The following is a 20,677-nucleotide window of genomic DNA, read 5'->3' as shown; positions in this document are numbered from 1 at the left end:
TGAGTAGGTAAGAATCTGAAAAGCATCTGGAGATTTATCAGGATTCATCGGTGTCTGCGAGGACTTTGGGCAAACTCTACTGGGATCTGTCTTAGAAGGACCACAGAACTGCCTGATGCCTTTAGGATGGCTTTTGATGTCATGCATTTAGTGAAACCCTCTCAATCCAGGCCACAGTGAATGTGCAATATTAAAAAGCCACTGCTCTGCCTGCTAACTTCAGATAGAAACACTGTAATCTGATGAATCCTTTAGGAAAAAGCCAAAGTCTCAGTCTTTGTACGGGCGAATTGAGATGCATAAAGGAGCCACTTATATGAACATTTATTCTGTTAGGACTTGGCAGCTGTACATGTTGGGGCTCAGGTCACATCCACATGAGGAAAAATGGATGAGGAAGTCAAGTCAGTGTGAATGATGAAAGAGGTGGGGGAAGGCTTGTGTGTGTGCATGTGTGCGTGTGTGTGTGTGTGTTGGGGGGGGGGGGCTTCAGCGCTGATGAACTGCCATGTTTGGACAATTTCATGTGCACCAGTGACCCACAGCAGCTGACAGGGTAGAGCTCGATTGAAGAGTTTTTCACCTCACTGTTTTATATCTATTTCTCAGTACGGCACAATCACAGGTTTTCCGGTCCCATCAACACAACACCCGTTATTGTGGTCCGTCCATAGCTATTAAAACACAGATAAATCCATTAGCAGACACTGGGCAAGAGTTGAAATATTATCAGTAAGGTCACCGATCTACTGGAATCACAGGCAAAGCACAGAGGCTAAAACACAGAAACCTGAAATCAGAGGTTAAGTTTTAATTTAAAGGCTCCTTAAGGCTCTATTTCACTTTCTTCAGATTAAAGATATGCATTGAATTTTCTACACATAAGTGAAAACTCTGAGGAACAGCAAACAGACAGATACAGCATATTGCTGATTGTTCCATTTGAACAGACTGAACAGTGTTCTTTGTATACAACCTCTTATTGACCCAAGCAAAGAACTGCAACTCATTACTGTCTGGCTCCCAAACAGAGCTCAGAAGCCTAGAGCAAATGAAGATTTTCCATTTACACCACACTCCAAAACAACACTGCTGTTGAGTTTGGCTCATCCTCAAGCATAATGAAATGTGTCTCCACCAGCCAATCACTGACTTGTACTTCAATGGAAAACATTAGAGTATTAAGTCATGTTATCAGGAGGGGGTTATGTTATTTTTTTGTGGACTCAAAAACAATTATAGATATAAAGATAGCCTTGGGGTGTGTGACAGTTCATCCTTTTAGATGATCAACTCCACATCACATATTCCCCTTTTTTCTTTTCACTTGACCCGACCCACAGGGCAGTCTTTCTCATTACTTTTACAAAATGAAATAAAACACAAGCCAGAAAACAAACAAACAACAAAATTAGCTTTGAAGCAAACATGTCAGTGATTTTGGCTGTATTATCACACAGTGTAAAATTCATTTCATTTCTTGCATTAAAAAGTATCCTGCTGGTGTAATAGATCATTAGTAACCATACTAAAAGCCAACAGCTAAGTTTTTGACAGAAAAGTCATCATCATTAATTTTGTATTAGCTTAAACATACACATCTTTAACATGCTGTAAGTATTTTGGGGTAAATAGCAGCCCTCTCACAGAAGATAACATTGTAACCAATATGCTTTGGACCAATGATTAAAACAAGTTGTTAATGTTAATATGTTATCTGCAAGGTCTCATATTGTGCTGATTTATTCGAACATAATTGAAACACATTACGTGTTCAGGTTCCCAAACGAAAGTTGAAAAACACAAACAGCTACAGGACAGGGTTAGGGTTTAGCTATTTAGCTAATGTGTATAAACTGCGACATAGGGCCCTGGAACATGGATAAAAACAAAGAAACAAAACACCACCAACAACAAACTTTTCCGAACAGCTTGACTTTGTATTGTATTGGAGCTGAAGCAGTTATAAGAAGTGTATTTCAACGATGATGTTGCTAATTTAAAAAAAACAACTCTCTCTCTCTACACGCAGATGTTTTATATATTTATTTATAGCAATAGAGAGAGAGGTCCAACAGGACTTAAAGGCATCATGGAAACAAATAATTGGCATAAAGAAATAGTTTTTTCTTCATAATGTAGACATTAAACTAAAGCAAAAAATAGTGATCAAAATAATCTGATTGTATTCTTTTAATTCAATAGCTCTATAAAGCTGTTTTCCACACTGTAGCCTCCAGGGTGTGATATGGATTTCCAGCGGAGTACTACAGCTTCCCAGGTTGACTGTACAGCCGCTGATGTGTGAATTCTCTAAAATTCTACTTTAACCAGCAGGAATTAATAAGTGTTTTTGTACAAACTCTTTAAAATGTGTTTATATAAAGTACATATAGGTAAACATGGATATTGTTGTACAAACTCAGAAAAAATATAAACAACAACAAACAACAACAAAAGACCCCCATCTGGATGCAATACTGGGGCTGGACAAAGGACCACAGAGCACGTGCCTCCTCATGCTGCCTGAGCCGATAACTATGAGTGGGACCACACATACAATGGACTGAATACTGCGCTGGAGCTTGTCCGAGGCAAACCACAACAATAGCTCTTCCATTCAGAGCAGCTGACCTCGCTGACACGTGGGTCCTTTGTCCCCGTTTCATCCTCTCTCGACATAAAAAAAGCAGAGAGGGTGAAAAGTGTCCGCTGTCTGTCAGCCACGACTGGGTCAAACATGACACTTTGTGTTCATGTGGGAATTAAAATGGGAACTAAAAGACTACATATATGATTGTATTTCCGCAAGAGGAACTGACGTGATGTGACAAAACATTCTTTCTTTTAGCAAGCTGGCTTTTTCCCTAGTCATGGAAAATGTGAAATTCTAAAGTCTCTTAATGAACACAGCGAGCATCTTACCTTTTATAGAAACCGTGCAGAGGCTGTAGACACAGGAACTGCCAGTAGTCCAAACAAAAAGCTTTGAACTTCAACATTTTGTCAGCCAGTTAAAAAGGCTTAGATTAAAAATGTCATTCTGCATGGAAAAAAAGAACTTGCTTAAAAAGAATGGCTTACATTTAGAGGAACAAAACAAATCATGCACAGTTCAGACTGCATGTCAAAAACACTGACACCCCACATGGTACAATCCCATCTCAGCGTCTGCCTGTGTGTATCTGGGCCACATGGAGGGGGTTGAACCTGCATCCCTCTGCTGCTGCTGCCTTTGTTAACGCTGAGCGGTCGCCTGCAGTCCTGTGCTATATGTCCAGTTATAAGCTCCTTTTGGTGTGATAGAGATGTCAAAGACCAGACACCGTGGATCTGTCTGGGGTTCCTGAGCAAAAGGTTCACCTTGGCAATCTTATGGTGGATTCAACCTACTCCTTCCCACCATGCTCAATCTTTTCAAGTTAATCAATAGCAGAGATGGTCTCAGTTTCCATCATTGCTGCTCCTCAGAGTTGAGTTACAGCTGCTCCTATTGTCTAAGCAGCCACACTGACAAGGTCTGACTCTGCTGCGCCTCGCTGGGCCAACAAAGCACACAAAGGCCTCCCTCGGCGGCCGTATCAATTAGGCTTTATCAGATGCTGCACAGCCTGCACCAGCCCAGCCTGCTCAGGGAGAGGCTAATCAGCAGCAGCACATGGTGCGCAGAGGGGCGAGGCAAGTACCCATGAGGGCCAACCTCAATCACGTTTTGTACATATAAAGCCTGAGCTGGTTGCCAAGACAACTCCAAACACAGGATTTACAGAAAGTAATGGACCCTTGATGTGAATCTTTCTCACTGAATGAAGATGAGAGGTGGGGGTCAATTTCAAAAGTTCTCAGAAGCCTTCCAAGAACAAAAATCCCCAACCAAACAAAACATGCTCCAACATCAAAAACGTCTTACATACAAATTATTAAAATGATGCCAAAAAAAGAGAACAGACGATTCACGTGCATGAATGAATTAATGACGAATAAAGGAACACCGTCACTAGCTTATCATAACGTGTTCTTCCAAGTACAAATCTACAACCTGCAACGGATCATGGTGTTCACATATCACCATTTTTACTCCACAAGTTTTACTTGGAAAAAGAAAAACATGTTACAACATGTCTTTGATTCTTGTCTTCACCAAGGAAGAATACTTTCATAATAATCAAAGAGATGATAAGTGAATCAGTTTTATCGTAACCAGTGTAAACAAGTCCCATGATCGCTCTCTGTTTAATACAGATATCCCTGTTGGATGGGCGGTGTTGCTCTCTGCCATGATGATTCAGCTGTCAGTAGCATCCTGTCAGCCAGGTTTAAGACAATCACTGCTACAGCTTTCAGCTCCATCGGCTCACAGAGCCACAGAGTGGGCTGGGTGGGGAGCCACACGGAACGATACGGCAATTATTCAGCCGGGCAAACAGCTTTGAAGTGAGAACAGACAGCATTTTGTAAAAGGCTGCGAGTCATGAAAAGAGCAGAGAAAAGTTTACAGTAATGAACAGTACACTGAAGTATGATGCTGCAAACTCAAAATGCAATCCTATTCTGTGTGTTATGTGGATGAGCCAGTTGTTAAAGGCCTACACTAATAACACTAATGACTTATATGAAGTCTTTGGTAATTATACAGCATTATACTAGAATAGAAGCACCAAGTGAACAGCTAAGCTTGACAGAAATGTTAAAGGGGCTCCCCAGTGAATTTCTTCCTCTCTTTAATAAAACTGAGAGATTTACAAGTGATTAAATAAGAACTTCATGACATCCAGGCTTTGGACAAATTTAACTTTTACGCAGATGCCTATGGTGTCATCACCCTCCTGAATTTTGACTGTTTTCAGTGCACTACTGTAAACATAATTTTACATGTTAATTAATAAAAATAATATGCACTGAAAGCCTTTTAAAAAATGAAATCCCCTTCATATGGCTCCCAGTAATTTGGCCCACTGCCTACCATTCACTGACTTGTTCACTTTGCAAAGGTAAACTAAAAGCATTTTGTTAACTTCGCTACCTTACTGTTGAATGTTTTGTGTTACTGCATATTGTTAACCAGCAAGCATGTCCGTGTGAGCCCACAGTGGGCAGGTGTTAGGCTGTGTGGAGCACAGCTCCTATGGGCAAATCCATAATTGGTTTGCCAACAGAATGTGGCACCGATTTTGGGTCCATGTGAGGCTCATGAGCCAATGCAGTTTTGTCTTTATGGGGCCTAATGGGGGAATTCTGTGGGCCCTACACTATGGTTCTTCACAGAACCTCACAGAAAACCCATGTGGGGATAATGCAGGCTACCTCATGTGGGGCCTATAGCAGTTTTGCCCATTTGGGTCGTGAAGTGGGAATTTTGTTGGTAGGATTACTCACAGAAAAAATGTGTGGCGCCAATGAAGGCAACCTTATAAGGGGCCCACAGCAGTTTTGCCATTTTGAGCCTCTGTGCCAATCTGTGGGCACACCACACTTGTCCTTAATTAGACCTGCCCACACAAAATCCACACGAGCCCCTATGGGCTTGCATGAATCTCGTTAAATCATCAGTGGCCTACACATGATCGACTCCTTTAAAAGTTCATTTTTAAAGCCCCTTACAGCTTCATCTTTGTGGCAGTACCAGCCAATTGGAATATTAAGATACTATCTTCCATCACCATAGTGACAGATATAAAACAGCTTTACAAAACGCTGAACCTGATGTGTTAGTTTTCAAAAGTCTACATTCAAACTGCAATGTGCTATCTGAAATGCGTGTTTGAATTCAGGCGCTAACAACACTGCAGTAAATGTCCCTGTTTTATTCAATGCCACCAGAGGTCAGGTTATGGACTGAGCCACACACGTTCCTCTCAGCTTATTAAGGAGCAGTGAGGGGGGTGGTGGGTGGGGGTATGGGAGCAGCACATTATTGAGAGGTGTGATGCAGTCAGATGGGAGCTCATCTATCATGTGGTTTCTAGAGCCTGAAGTGTGTAAGCAGACAAAGTGAGATGTCACAATGACCATTCACCTCTCACAAGGCGTAGACAAAAGAAATCCCACACCAGCGTTCGTAATTATTCATACATAGTATGTAAAAATACAGACTTCTGTATAACTCATGTTTTTGGATATGTGATGCTAATCTCACAGCCTGACATCTTCTATCAGTGAATATGTTCCAGTAGTGAAGGATAGAAAGTAGATTCTGCTGCATTAGCTTAACTGGTTGCCGCTCTTCCTGAACCCAGCAGTAAGCTGGAGTAAAATGAGCTGGAGGAAAGCATTATGGTAATAACTGCAGATTCCATTTGGCACCTGGGGAAGGACAAGCCCTTCACTCCAGCTGAGCTTCTTTAGTTCAAAGGCTTCAGCTGTCTCGGAAACAACAAACCCAACGCAACAACAGTACCTCCGGCAGGCCATGAACAACAAGCAATATGGGTATCCTATTCACTGTGTAATGTACATAAAGACTGCCACAATACACTTCAAATTCATGGAAACCATGGAGTAAAACGCACAGTGGCTAATGTCACACTTTTAAAAGGAAATTCTGGTAGTTGTCCACCAAATTCATGATTTCAAAAGCATTCTATGACTAATTTGGTCTGAGGGTTTTTGAAATGACACACTACAAAGTAGTTTCTTTTTTATTTTGTGTCCACAACCAAATCCAATATCATGACTACCTCCAAGAAAAGACAAGTGTGAGGTGTTTTCCCCTTTTACTGACAGGCTTTTCATCCCAGCTTAAAGAGTGACTCTATGCAACACATCTACCCACTTCTGGACTCAGATGTACTGTATAAACCATAAAATAGCATCCCCCCACTTTTAATGTACAGTATGTAAAATCTCATTTTCATACCCCCTCTCAAATTAAGTTCATAATCCTAGCTACAGTGGCCACTATAGGACAAACAACTGTGGCTGCCATCCATGTGTAGGCTGTCCACTGTTTACTGTTCACTGTTTAATGTGGCTGTGGTGGCAATATGCAGAGTGTCCACATCTATTTGTGAAAATTGAAGTTTGATATGAGTCAATGAGCCAGTGAAGCTCATTTCTGACCAAGTAAAGTGATGCTGAGGTGAGTTGTTGAGGATAGCTTGAACTTTTCTGTTGGTACGTGCTGCTGTTTTTGCCACTGTTAGCTGCTGTTAACAGGCATTAGTGAAACATTGTTGGACTGAATACTAAGTAGGATTTCTTGAATTGCTTAAAGATTGGAAATCATGTTTTGAAAAGTCATCCAAACTGAAAGTAAAAATCACTTTTTGTCTTTTACCAACGTGCATAGCAATGCAGCTCTGCTCGCTGTTCTGCAAAGCTGATTTCTAATTGAATCTGACAATATTAGAAAGATTGGGGGTTTGTCCTCTAGGTTCTCTTTCCACATGAATAAAAGTATTTTTATTTCAAACTGCAATCCCTGCTGGATAGAACGTCATGGCAACAAAACTCTAAAGCATTAGTTCAAAGTGGCAACCACATGATGCCTACAGAAAAACGAAACATAACAGGAGTAAGACGTTTTATTCAGCACCTCCCCGGCCAGTGAAAAGCTTGTTAGGCTGCTGCTTGATGAGTGCTTTAAGCTCTTCCCCAAGAAATATCACTATTGAAATTCTGTCAACATTACACAGAAGAAGGCTGAGAAAGGCAACGAAGAAAGACAAAGTCACAGTTTGTCGAATCTGTTGCCCTGCCACTCCAGCAAGAGCTGGGTATTGGAAAAATACAGTAGTTTTTATTTCTTTAAAAAACAACAACAACAACAACAAAAAAAACCTCTGGCAAAAAAACCCTCTCCTAGCTGTCATACTATTCTGCTCACTCATTTGGCAGAACAGATCCTATTATCTTGTTTATCCTCATGGAAATTTAACGGTTTACCACGTGGTGTACATTTTCTCAGCAAATGCAGGTCTGAGACAGCCAGTGAGAAGTGCTGCGGGTGACTTTAGAGGGAGTCTGAAATTTGCACGATATGATCAAAATACGAGTTTGATGCCTTGTTCCCCCTGCATGAGAGGAAACATCTTTACAGGCATGACTGAGGAAGCATGAGGGGGAAAAGCCACATTTGTGCCATTATTTCAGGGCAGCACCTCAACTCTGACCTGCTCTCCTCGAAGTTCATTAAAGAAGTCATTTGCTGGCATAATAGGATTCCTTATCCGATACGAGGTTTCCTCCCCGTTCACCCGCTGTGCTCGAATGCTGTGATAATTCCTCAGTAAGAACACGCAGCTCTCTCTACAGAGTGATAAACAGTCAACACTGGCATTATCATTACCTCTACGATCTGACACCAACAAAGGTGGCCCACGGCGTCCCTGCTCGGCCATAACAACCCTCGCGAGCCTGTCGGTACCCAGGGGACCGCTGCCTGTGTAATTGCAGCTATTGTGAGGCCAGCTGAGGTCTGAGAAGGAGTGATGAGCAGAAAGATGAGAAGGTTATGTTGTGAAGGCAGATTACCTTCACGCGTGGCTCTCACTAGGCACTGATTGATGGCTATTTGCCTCAGCTTTAGCACAGGATCTGCCCACAGGATAAAGCTCTTTTCCTTATGACTTCTAGGACTGACTGAACAAAGCTTTGGATGACACTCTTTCTTGAGTATGGCTTGAAATCCTGATACAATCCATTATATATCACATGCAACAAAGAAAGCAAAGTTCAGAACTATCTAAACCGCCACACTAAAACATCTCTGGAATAGAAAACATTCAGATTCTATCTAGCACAGAAAGTCTTGTTTGCCTTTATCAATAATGGCTAGGCCAAATATTACGAGGTTATATCAAATAAAAGTTCTAGCTAGCAAGTAAATCCTGCAGCTGTCGCTTGATGTTGTTTGACATTTCAAGCTCAATAGAAAAGGCTGACTCATTTCATCCCATTTCCATCCTGACACCAGGGTTAACCCTGTGAGCACTCCAACTGATTGCAGTGAAGATGGGGTTACATGTTTTTATTTCTGCTTTAATGCAATTTCTATAATGTAATTACATTTCCAGCTTATTATTCTAAATCACATTGATTGATATTGCATACTGTGGTTAGCACTGTTGAATCACAACATGAAGGTCTTACTAAGTTTGCATGTTCTCCTCTTGGCGAGGTGGGTTGGGTTAATTAGTGAGTCTAAATTGCTTGTAGGTGTGAACGTTAATGGTTCTATAGACAGACTAGCGACCTGTCCAGGGTGTATCCTGCCTCCCACCTCATGCCAACTGAGAGACTCCAGCTCCCCCAAGAGCCTCAACTGAAGAAGCAGAATAAGATGGATGGACATAGTATAATTTTTTTTTTGTATTTGAATTTTATTCACTATTGGTAATATATGAGCATCTCCAACATTGTATAATGGAGACCTGTAAACAGCTGCTGAAGGATAAGCTTAGAAAGTCTCAGCAGCTACAACATTAAATATGAAAGTGAACATATGAATTATAAGAGTTAAAAGTACCAAGACTGATTTCTACAAGCTCTAAATAATAAACTTGAGTGAAACAGAGATTTTTAAGGTATTTATTTTAGATATTGCAGAGGATTACCCAAAGGCAGACTGCACTATCTGTATTTTTTAGCTATTGTATGGCAGTTTCTTTTTTGGGTGAAGAAAAAGGGAGAAATCCCACAGAGACAAGAGCGAGGGAATTGGCTATGAGCAATATCTAAAGCTGGAAGCCTGACAAAAAGAGTGTCTCTGTGAAGTCAGAGTAGTGTGTTCCTGGTGTGTGGGACCCCCCCTGAGCAGCTCAGTTACCACTCCAGGTGATACATAACACTCAAAGGATGCTTGTATAGTGGTGCTTCAGGATTTCAGAGCTATTAATTAGGAAAATATTGTTTGTGAAACTAAAATGCCACAGAGCATGTGGACCTGGCATCAGTGTAGTAGTTCATATCTTCAACAAGTGAAACATCTCAGAAACAATGCTTTTATCTAACCTTACATTACACGTGATGGGCTTGTTGGGAAAGAAAACAAAACTTGGTTCCTTGTTGTGAATTGCTGGTTTAGACCACAAGTCAGTTAATGTAACATGTAACTGTATGGAAATGATTTGCTGTCATCTCCCAGAGTCCAAGACACCTTGAAAACTCAACCCTCACCCTGGCTCCTCCAACAGAAAGACCAACACCAAAAAAACAGCTCTTCATCTGATGCAGTGGCGAAGATGGAACTGTACAAATGTCTTTGAAGCTCCTGTCTCCCTTCTCTTTCCCCAACCGGTCGCAGCTCCCGCCCCTCCCTGAGCCTGGTTCTGCTGGAGGTTTCTTCCTGTTAAAAGAGAGTTTTTCCTTCCCACTGTCGCCAAAGTGCTTGCTCATAGGGGGTCATGTGAGTGTTGGGTTTTGCATGTATTATTATAGGGTCTACCTTACAATATAAAGCGCCTTGAGGCGACTGTTGTTTTGACTTGGCGCTGGATAAATAAAATTGAATTGAATGTTTCAAAAGAAATAGCACTTTATTTTATTTTTTACCCCAAACAGGTCATAGTTCCTAAAAAGTGACAGCAGACATTTTATAAGAGTAGAAAAAAAGATGTAAATAATGAAAATAATTACTGTTACACTCGAACAGAACAGATGACGTGTTAATTACAGCAGAAATACACCAGCTTTTACAACTTACAGCCAAAATGTCTGCTTTGATAAAAGCCTTTTCAAATTAGCTTCTTATCAATGCTTCATTATCTTTTGTATTCAATATCAACATGGTTATCAAGCGACAACTAAATGCTAAATTAATGTACTGAAGAGCAGAGTCTGATGTTTGACGGTGAATGTTTACTGGCCAAATAAAGTATAATTAAAATACACAGCTCCTAGTCTATATTAGGGTCAGTTTGCCATAATTAAATGATCAGACTGTTTTCACACCCATCTTTCAAGCACAAATAATACAAATATATAAAAACATAAATTACGCTACATGTTTGAAAACTGGAAATCTGACTGAGTGTATTTTCCAAACGCTTCAGGAGGAAACTGGCTAATCTCACTTGTTGTTTAGCCAACTGTGTCCTGAAGCTCTGTGTGTTTGCTACCTTTTATGCCTTTGGGTATCTAGCTCCGGGATTACACAACTTTGGTTTAGCACCACAAATAAATATACTGGGAAGATGCAACCTTTAAAGATCTAACTCTACACTCCTCAAGACTCTTTTAATCAGTAAGTGGAGCAGATAACACTGTTAATGCCTGAGGCAGTCCTCAGTCAGCATTAGGGAGCATCTGTGGCTCTCTCCCAGACTGTCCTTATCTCCATCGACCGCTGCAGCTTCCCAGTCCTCTGGACTGGGGATTAATATGCTCTCGGGTGAACATTAGCAAAGCCTTAGAGCTGTGCTCCATCTAGTGGATTCCTGCCCTAAAGACTTACACTGGTGGGTAAACATCAACAGAGGTGTCCTCACACATGCTAGTGTGTTTCACCTCATGTGAGCTTACTTGACTGAGATGTGGCTGCTAAAAATCACAGACAGACTGTTTCCTCATACGAATGCGCCTTGCTTGAATGATGGCATTAACTCATAATTATACTGTAATTAAGAGTAAGTGACACATGAGCAGTACAATCATTGGATACAGGGTGGTTAAATATACAGTGTTATTGCGTTTTTTGGGGTCAAACCTTGCATGACTATACATGTTATAGCCCTTGTTTCCATTTTTATTAATTAAAAGTGTGTATCTTTTGTTTGTGTACAGCAGTGCAGTAGTTAAGTAGTCATTACAGTCACCTCATAACAAGAAGGTTCTGGGCTCAAATGTTTTCCCTCTTATTGCATGAATTCTCGTAGACTTCGTCCTACAGTGCAAAGACATCCATGTTCGGGTAATGCGCGACGCTAAATTGGCCAGGTGTGACAGTGAGCATGAATACTTGTCTGTCTGCGTTAGCCATGTGATGGACTGGTGAGCGGCCAGTGGTCCAGTGTGTCCCCTGCATCTCGCCCTGTGGCAGCAGGGATATGCTTCATTCTCCTGAAACCCTGAACTGAACAAGCTGTTAAGAAAAGTCTCGTCCAGTAGAGCACAATGTTCATATTGTTCAATATCAAGTAAAAAGATGATCTAAACATAATGATAAAGATCTCAAGATGTTTCGATTTTGCTTAGAAAATTCAAAATGTTACTTTTTTTATAATCAGCAAAGTAAAAAATAAATAAAACATTTCCATGCTTCAACATATTAAAGGATAATTCTGTTATTTCTCAGGTTGATTTATCCCTGTGCTAACTTTTCACTCTTCCCCTCTCTTAGCTATTTGGGAAAATTAGGAGTTGCACAAAACAAACATAGAAAAAACAACACAGAACAGTGTATATTGGGACAACAAGGACAAAGCCCCAGTGGTTTAAAAAATGTTTTTGAGTCTAACTAAAAATAAACACAGGAATTAGACTTCTTGTCGAGCCATTTGCTCACTGCATTAGGGATCTCCATCTGGGGATATTTGCCTCATGATCTAATCACCGCACATATCCATCCATGCATGACAGTTTGTTTACATGTGAGAATGACTTTCTGGAGAATTAATGACTGTAGGTAATGGTCAATTACCATGTGGAGCATTTCGAGGCCGGTCACAGGTCATTTCAGTTTAATGGACGACTGTGTTTATTTGGAGACAGAAGTAAGAAGACAGCAGGATGCCCCGAAACACAGTGTAGATCAGTATAGTGCTCACGGTCTGGGAAGAGACAGAACAACTTGTACAAAAAAGTGATGCTGTGACTGAACTTGCTATTGCACTTCATGCACAAGGACGAAAAGACTCAGACTGTAACACTGGAATATAACCACACTTGGTATTGGCTCTCACTGCTGTATCATATCACTTCCTGTTGTGGTCTACATATGCCTTATCAAAGCACACCTTCTTCTGCAGGGGTGCACATAAGTGGTGCGGACCACTTATGTGCACTTAGGTGCGCATTCACTGTCAAAATAAAAGACGCGCACCAGATAAGAAGTTGCAATGTGCGTTCACGTACATGTAAAAGGCACTGTTTTTGTCCGCTAGAGTGGGATTTTCACGGCATATTCTGCACCACATCTCATCTGCACCGTTCATCATTTGTTTGAAGCCAGCTCACCTCCTGCAACCACTTTTCCGAGAATACGCGCTTCTTTTGCTGTTCGGTCTCCTTCTGACATTTCTTTGGAGGTGGAGGAACACCAAAGTAACTGCTTAAAGGAGCTTGCTTCTTCGACATCTTTAAGATTTCTAAACAAATGTCCTCCAGAAAATCTTATGTACACAAACGCACGTAAACAAAGAAAGTAGGAGTGACCCCAGCTTTCTTTTCAGGACTGCAGCCAGGCTGACAGAGTCAAAGCCCTGTTGAGCTTTAAACACTAATGGCTGTGTGGATTTCTTCAGAAATAACATTTCAAACATTAGAGAAAAAAATATTCACAGCATTCCCACAAAAGTATCACTATGTACATCAACTGTTTCTCTCCTATCAATCTTTATGAATTAACTTAACCACAGGCTTTAAAGGTGGCAGTAAGTAAGTAACCATAACTTAGCTCCTTATTTCAGCTGGTCTCTTTAGGGGTTGCAGTGGTGCATTACCTACCTCCATGTCCCCTATCCCTAGCATCCTCCTCTGTCACACCAACTCTCTACGTATCCCTGTACGTACCACCCTGCCCTAAACCCATAATACAGAAATGTATGAATTTACATTAGTAATAAAAACCAAAGAAAAGTAAAAATGAAGTTAGTTAAAAACAGTCATGTAATATGTGTGTAAGAAAGGAGTACAAACTGCATTAATAAATAGTATGTACACTATGCATGAAGATATAATACAAAATATGTTTGGGATCTCAAAATAAAGAGTTGTTATACAGCTTTATAGAGAATGGTAGTAAAAAAAAAGTGCAGAAACAGCACTGGTGAAGGTTATGAATGATCTTCTTAGACTCATCTTTGTGCTTGTCTTGGTCGACTTTAGTGCGGATGATCTGATATCGTTGTGTTGGTGTTGTTCCCACATCATCATAATAAATGTTGTTCCAGGTTCAACATTGCAAGTGTCCAATCACATTGTTGTGACGTCATACTTTTGCAAGCCAAGCGATTCATTCATTTATGAAATTCCAGTGTTGCAAGGACAATATGTATAATGCTTACCGTTTATTAAAGAACAGTATCCTGAAATGCAAAGAACTCAAACTGCTGGATCGGTGGACAGAGGCGGTTTCTCGCAAGTTAAGTAGATTTTTTTTTGCAACGTTTTTTTCCGAAGTTGCAAAAGTATGATATCAGTATGATATCAGATCGCAGCATTCCATACTGCTGACCACAACATTTTAGTACAGAGATTAGGACACAGTTGGTGATGAAGACAATGGGGAGTCTTCATCACACATGTCACAGAGTTTTACACTGGGACCACTAGCATTTACAATATATGCTTTTTTCACAGGAGCTTTTTTCCCCGAAGTGTTTCCTATCTAACATTCACACTCTGTTTTAGTTTTTTGTTATTTTGCGTCTGTCCTGTGTGCACACCTGTGTGGATGAGTGCATTTGTATTAAAAAGGTTTCTTCATGTAACGATCTGCTAGAGGGTGCAGGGAGCCACAGCCCCGTCCCCCAGGGCACGAAGCAGGCATGGAGGAGATCCAGGCCCCAGAGTACGAGAGCCCAAGGAGGACCACCGGAGGGGCATCCATGCCATCCTCCTGGGAAGAGCTGAGGAGAGCCCCAGATGAGGGGTCACCCAGCAGCCACGGAGCAGAAGCCAGAGGGGGCTGCAGTGGCGTGCCCGCGGGCTCTGCAGGCAGCCAGCTGTGCCAGAGAGAACCGAGCCGCAGGCCCAGAGGCCTGAGGGCCCCCCACCCCCCCGGAGGAGGCCCAACTGAGCCACGGGCACCCGGCACCGCCAAACAGCCACTGGGAGTGAGCCGGTACATACGTGAGCGCCCAGCCCGGACACCAGTTTATTCTCCACCTCTCCTATGTCTCACCCCCACCTGCAGAGTGAACTTCTGCAAGCATGTAACACCTCCCTACCAGTTGAAGCATCCCAGAACCCCACGCCCCTCACGGGTTTAAATTTCTCTTTTACTATGGATTTAATTTGTTGATATTCTAGAAATCTTTTCTTGTTGATCATATATTGTATAACTACTCTGTCAAACGGAATAAAGTCTGTTCCTTCTAATATATGTTCCAAGTATTTCATTTCTTTACAATTTTCCAATCTGGAAAATTAATCATGTTATTGTTTTGTAATATGTCAGGGTTATTCCAGATAGGTGCACACCGCTTTCCAAATTGTGTTTAAGTGTCATAAAGATTAAATAAGTTGTTTTTCATTCAAAACCATGGATGGAATCGTGTCTCATGACTCTTTGTATCACTGAAATCAATCTCGGAAACCTATGATCACTAGTTTGCCAGGTGAGCCCAATTAAAGGAAAAACTACTAAAGAAGGATGTTTCACATTATTAAGCAGACCACCATTTTCAAGCAATATAGGAAGGAAAAAAGGATCTTTCTGCTGCTGAAAAGCGTGAAATAGTTGAATGCCTTGGACATGCAATGAAAACCTTAGATATTTCACGAAAATTTAAGCGTGATCACCATAATGTTAAGAGATTTGTGGCTGAGTCAGAGCACACACGTGTTCGTGCAGATAAAGGCACAATGATGAAGGTTTCTGCCAGACCAATACATCAGATTAAGAGAGGAGCTGCTAAAAGGCCATAACAAAGCAGCAAACAGATATTTGAAGCTGCTGGTGCCTCTGGAGCCCTGCGAACATCAAGGTGTAGGATCCTCCAGAGACTTGCAGTTGTGCATAAACCTTCTATTCGGCCACCCCTAACCAATGCTCACAAGCAGAAACAGCTGCAGTGGACCCAGAACTACATGAAGACTAATTTTCAAACAGTCTTGTTAACTGATGAGTGCAGTGCAACCCTGGATGGTCCAGATGGATGCAGTGGAGTCATGTTTTGAGCCGGAATCACGGGGAGAGAGCTGGTCGTCCCCTTTAGGGTCCCTGAAGGTGTGAAAAGTACCATCTGAAAGATGTAATTGTGGGAAAAATCTATTTCCTGCTGGTGAGAATAGTGGAGTATGTGGAGTTTCTGACTGACCACTTTCTTTCATTGGTAGAAAGAGAAGAATTGTGCCTTCTGCAACACAACCATCTTCATGCAAGACAATGCACCATCTCATGCTACAAGGAATACCTCTACATCATTGGCTGCTATCGGGGTACAAGGAGAGGAACTCATGGTGTGGTCCCCATTCTTCCCTGACTTCAATCCTATTGGGAATCTTTGGAACATCCTCAAGCAAACAAATAAGAGGGTGGGAGGCAGTTCACATCCAAACAGCAGCTCTGGGAGGCTATTCTGACATCCTGCAAAGACATTTAAGTAGAAACTTTCCAAAAACTTACAAGTTCCATGGATGCAAGAATTGTAAAACTGCTTTCAAATAAGGGGTCCTATGTTAATATATAACTTGGATTGAAATAGCTTTTGATTTCAGTGAAATTGATCTACTAATGCTGCAAATTCAACAAATGACCATTTTCAATTCTCTACAACCTATAAAATCTTTTGAAACTCTGTGTGCGTAATAATTTGGAACAGTGCATTTTAAGTTTTTTATTTTTGAAAAACATTGGGGGTTTTGTTCAGTAACATTTGAATTGTACTCTAATGGTAGATGACTCGAAAATTATGCCGACTGTCATTTGAATCGACTATTTAGGAAAAACAGAGAAAAATATAATTTGCATAATAATTTGGAATGCAGTGTACGTTTGCATGAGATTAATGAAGACTCCGTAATTTTTAGAAACTCCCACCATGCTGTCAGAGAAGAACTGATGTTAGTGCTTTTAAAGCATTCATGTCGTTTGACGTTTAAGCTGATAAATGGTAGGTCTGAAATCTCTAGATTATTGCATAGTGCCTGTTCTACATCTAACCAAGGCTCATCTAAGGGTGTATGTTTTAACCATCCTGAGATGAACTGAAGCCTGCTGGCTAAGAAGTATTGTTGAAAGTTATCCTTGGTCTTTTGTAGCATTTTCACACTGTTTAATACATCAGAGAGTAACGGGGTTCAGTATCCAGTCCAAGGCAGACTGTAGCTGCCAGGGATCAAACCACCATCCTTCCAATTAGTGCCGAACTGCTCTTCCTCCTGAGCTACAGCCACCCCAGGTGGGTCAAAGGTTGCAATAACTGCTTTGACAAGTAGCTCAAGTAGAATGGAAAAAACTCTATATAAGAACCACTTCATTTACAATTTACCAAGTAAAATGTTTTTAAAAAATACTTCATACATTTTCAGTGCTACGCAGATGATACCCAAGTTTATTTACCCACAAAGCCAGAGAACTAGTTAAACTACAGGCATGTCTCAGAGACATAAAGGCCAGAATGAGCTCTAATTTCCTGCTTTTAAATTGAACCAAAAATGATATTCTTTCATTCTGCCCAAAAAATCTTTGAAACATGGTGTTTAACATTCTAACTTGCTGTGCATAACATTACTTTGACTTCCAGTAACACTGTGAAGAATCTTAGAGTCATTCAACCACACATTACCAGTTCAGCCCAGGAAGACTGATGAGTAGGTGCCAAGGAGGACGACAGCCAAAGACAGATGGAAGGGTCCCACACACTGTTCCTGGAGGGCTGCACTGAGCGATGCTAACTTTTTGGACTGTCCATGTCCCACGTCTACAGAGCTTGGGACTTGGGCCTTCTTTTTAAAAGAAAACTTAAGATTTTCTTTTTTTTTCTATTTTAAATAGAAAATGAGGGAGTAAAAATGTGATATAGGAAATTAACAATGAATTCATAGCATCATCTATAGATTTATATTACAATATTAATGTATGTTTGCCATAAAATGCTATGTTAGACCTGGAATTCTCTACAGGCATTCCAGGGTGTCTCAGCATGTCATTTGAGATTCACTGCTAAGGCTGCTATATCAGGCTGCAGATCACATCATTTTTATCAATTTGGATGAAAATGAGCTATGAAATTGTGTTCCGAGCAGAGATAAAGTAAGCATCTGGCGTGACTCGCTGCGTTTTTGTTGCCTCAGGCAGGTAGAACTGGGGCCTCGGCAGTCTTTGAAGTATTTGTGTGTGGCAAGTGTGTCAGTGCATTGCCACAAACAAGATGAAAGGTGAAGCAAAATGTCAGCAGTGCCAGTATTCACACTGTCATTAGTTTAATACTGCACTGTACTTGTTAAATCTTAAAAGCGTGACACTTAAAAAAAAATTACACATAATGGATTAGATCAGGTTTATTACAGTAAGATTCATGCTAAGAGGTTTTTTGCTCCTTTAACAGTACCAGTTAAATTTATATGGAAAAACTCATTAATTTGTACTATTTAATTATTGCCTTTTAAAGACTGCTCAGAATAACCTTTGAGTGGTTACTTTTCTCACAAATTTCTTCTCAGCATTGTCAGCAATTGTTTTACTAATCTATATTGTACCAAGAACCACTTGGCAGTTATCAGATGTTATCAGTCTAGTCCAGAAAATGTCAAGTTCTTTATAAGTCCTCTTTCAGAAACCAACAAATGCTCTGATAACATTGCCTTCCCATATTTATTTTACATAGAGTTCAGATAGAACATACATGTCAGCTGCTAGAAATCTGTGAGAATTAAGCCTTCTAATGGACTTTTTGGAGTTAACGCTGGTATTTATAAAGATTTCTATATTTTCAAGAGGAGCACAAATGGTCAGATCTGATGAAGCCTTAGGGAGTGACGACCGGCTTTGTCATTGAGTGTTTTGTCATTAGAATAAGTGCAAAAGGCAGCTGGTTGTCCAGAGTGCAAAGGTATACTATCGTCCTTATTTGAAAGGTAAAGGTAAAAGGCCAACATTAAGATTTATATTTCAACATGTTATTCACTGATATTCCATCTGAGTGTACACTAATATTATCAAAAGTTTTTGCTCATTTACCTTCACACTAATATGAACCTGAGTGGTCTCCCATGCTTAATCCATTGGGTTTAACATGATTCTGGCCCGCACTTTGCAGCTATAATGGCTTCAGCTCTTCTGGGAAAGCTTTCCACGAGGTTTAGAAGCGTGTTTATAGGAATATGAATGCCTGTCTTGTCATCTCTGCTCTCATTCATTCCAAATGTGTTCTATTTAGTTGTCAAGTTCTTCCACACTAAAGACATCATCCATGTCTTTATGGACCTTACTTTGTGCACTAGTGGGCAGACATGTTGGAACAGAAAGGGCCCATCCCAAAATTGTTCCCACAAAAGTTGGGAGCATGAATCATTCCATAATGTCTTGGTGTGCTGAAGCAGTAAGAGCTCATTTCACTGGAACTGAGGGTCGAAGCCCAACTCCTGAAAAACAACCCCACACCATAATAACCCCCCCATCTTTTTTACTTGGGGCAATGCAGTCAGAAGAGTGACGTTCTCCTGGAAAGTGCCAAGGAGACATCAGAGCAGGGTCAGCCCTGAATGAGTGACTGTTGTTCCCAATTACTTCCACTTTGTTATAATACAGTTGACTGTGGAATATTTAGTAGCGAGGAAGTTTTACGACTGGACTTGTCGCGCAGGTGGCATCCTATCACAGTACAACACTGGAAATCACTGAGCTCCTGAGAGCGATCTGTTTTTTCATTAATGTTCCTGATTGCTCAGAATCACACATCATGAAGACTAGCATGAAGTCCTCTTAACATCTTTTCTGTTACTTTAGTCATTCAAGACTGAAAAATGTTTATTGTCATTGTAAAAGAAATATGCACTTGAGAGCTGTACTCAATAAACTTAAAAAATAGGATTTTTAGACCTTTTATTAGTGTTTATTATTTAAGAAACCGGGATCCTTAATTTAGCAAATTACCAATGCTATAAATAGACACAATAGCTTTGTTTGAGGATGAGGATGACTTTAAACTGACACACTAACCATTTTTCAGTGGTGGTACATTTATTTTTTAAAATGGAAATAATGGAAAAAATGATGGGTGCAGCATTGATCTTGTAAAAGACTTCCTGATTAAACGATGGCAGCTGTTTGCCATAAAAGCTCAGCAACGGTTGTTATTTGACGCAATTATGTTATGCAATCATTTATGTCCGCAAGTCAAGTTCATGAGTACTTTTCACATTGATTTTAAACAGTGTTTTACAAAGGTGCAGGAAAAAAGGGTAAAAAGAATTATTGACCTCAGCCATATTTTATGCTGTTGAAAGAGACTCAATAAACTGATCTGATGGACTCTCTAAAGCTGGTGTTGGACAGGCAGATGTTATCTTAGTTAAGAACCCCCCCCCCATTCCACTCCATGACGTACTGGGCAGTCACAGGAGCATTTACAGTGAAAGACTGAGATTACACAAATGCACCACTGAATGATCATTCCTGCCTGTGGCCATCTCTCCGTCCAAATCCTCCATCTAGAGCATAAGTACACACTGCAGTAGTTGCACACCGTTAATATTGGCACATCAGAGAAAAGAGCAAAGCCAGTTTGATAAGAAGGTACCTGAATTTCAACTTTATCTACATGCAGTTTTGTGTAATATGTTGGGATATTTGTATATTAGAGCTATTTGGACAGGAGTAAGCGATGAGGTAAAATGCTGTAGAACCACAAAG

The 20,677-nt window shown here is 40.7% G+C and overlaps 1 protein-coding gene across 5 annotated transcripts in view; it reads right to left on the bottom strand.

The window, feature by feature from the left end:
- Nucleotides 1-20,677, bottom strand: part of iqsec1b (IQ motif and Sec7 domain ArfGEF 1b) — a 232,011-nt gene that overhangs the window by 66,402 nt on the left and 144,932 nt on the right. The gene's annotated exons all lie outside the window — the stretch shown is intronic.

This window comes from Perissodus microlepis, chromosome 5 (assembly GCF_051167445.1).
Source record: "Perissodus microlepis isolate ML-2025 ecotype Zambia chromosome 5, ASM5116744v1, whole genome shotgun sequence".
In the NCBI taxonomy this organism is placed as follows: domain Eukaryota; kingdom Metazoa; phylum Chordata; class Actinopteri; order Cichliformes; family Cichlidae; genus Perissodus; species Perissodus microlepis.
This window is presented reverse-complemented; position numbering and strand designations above follow the sequence as displayed.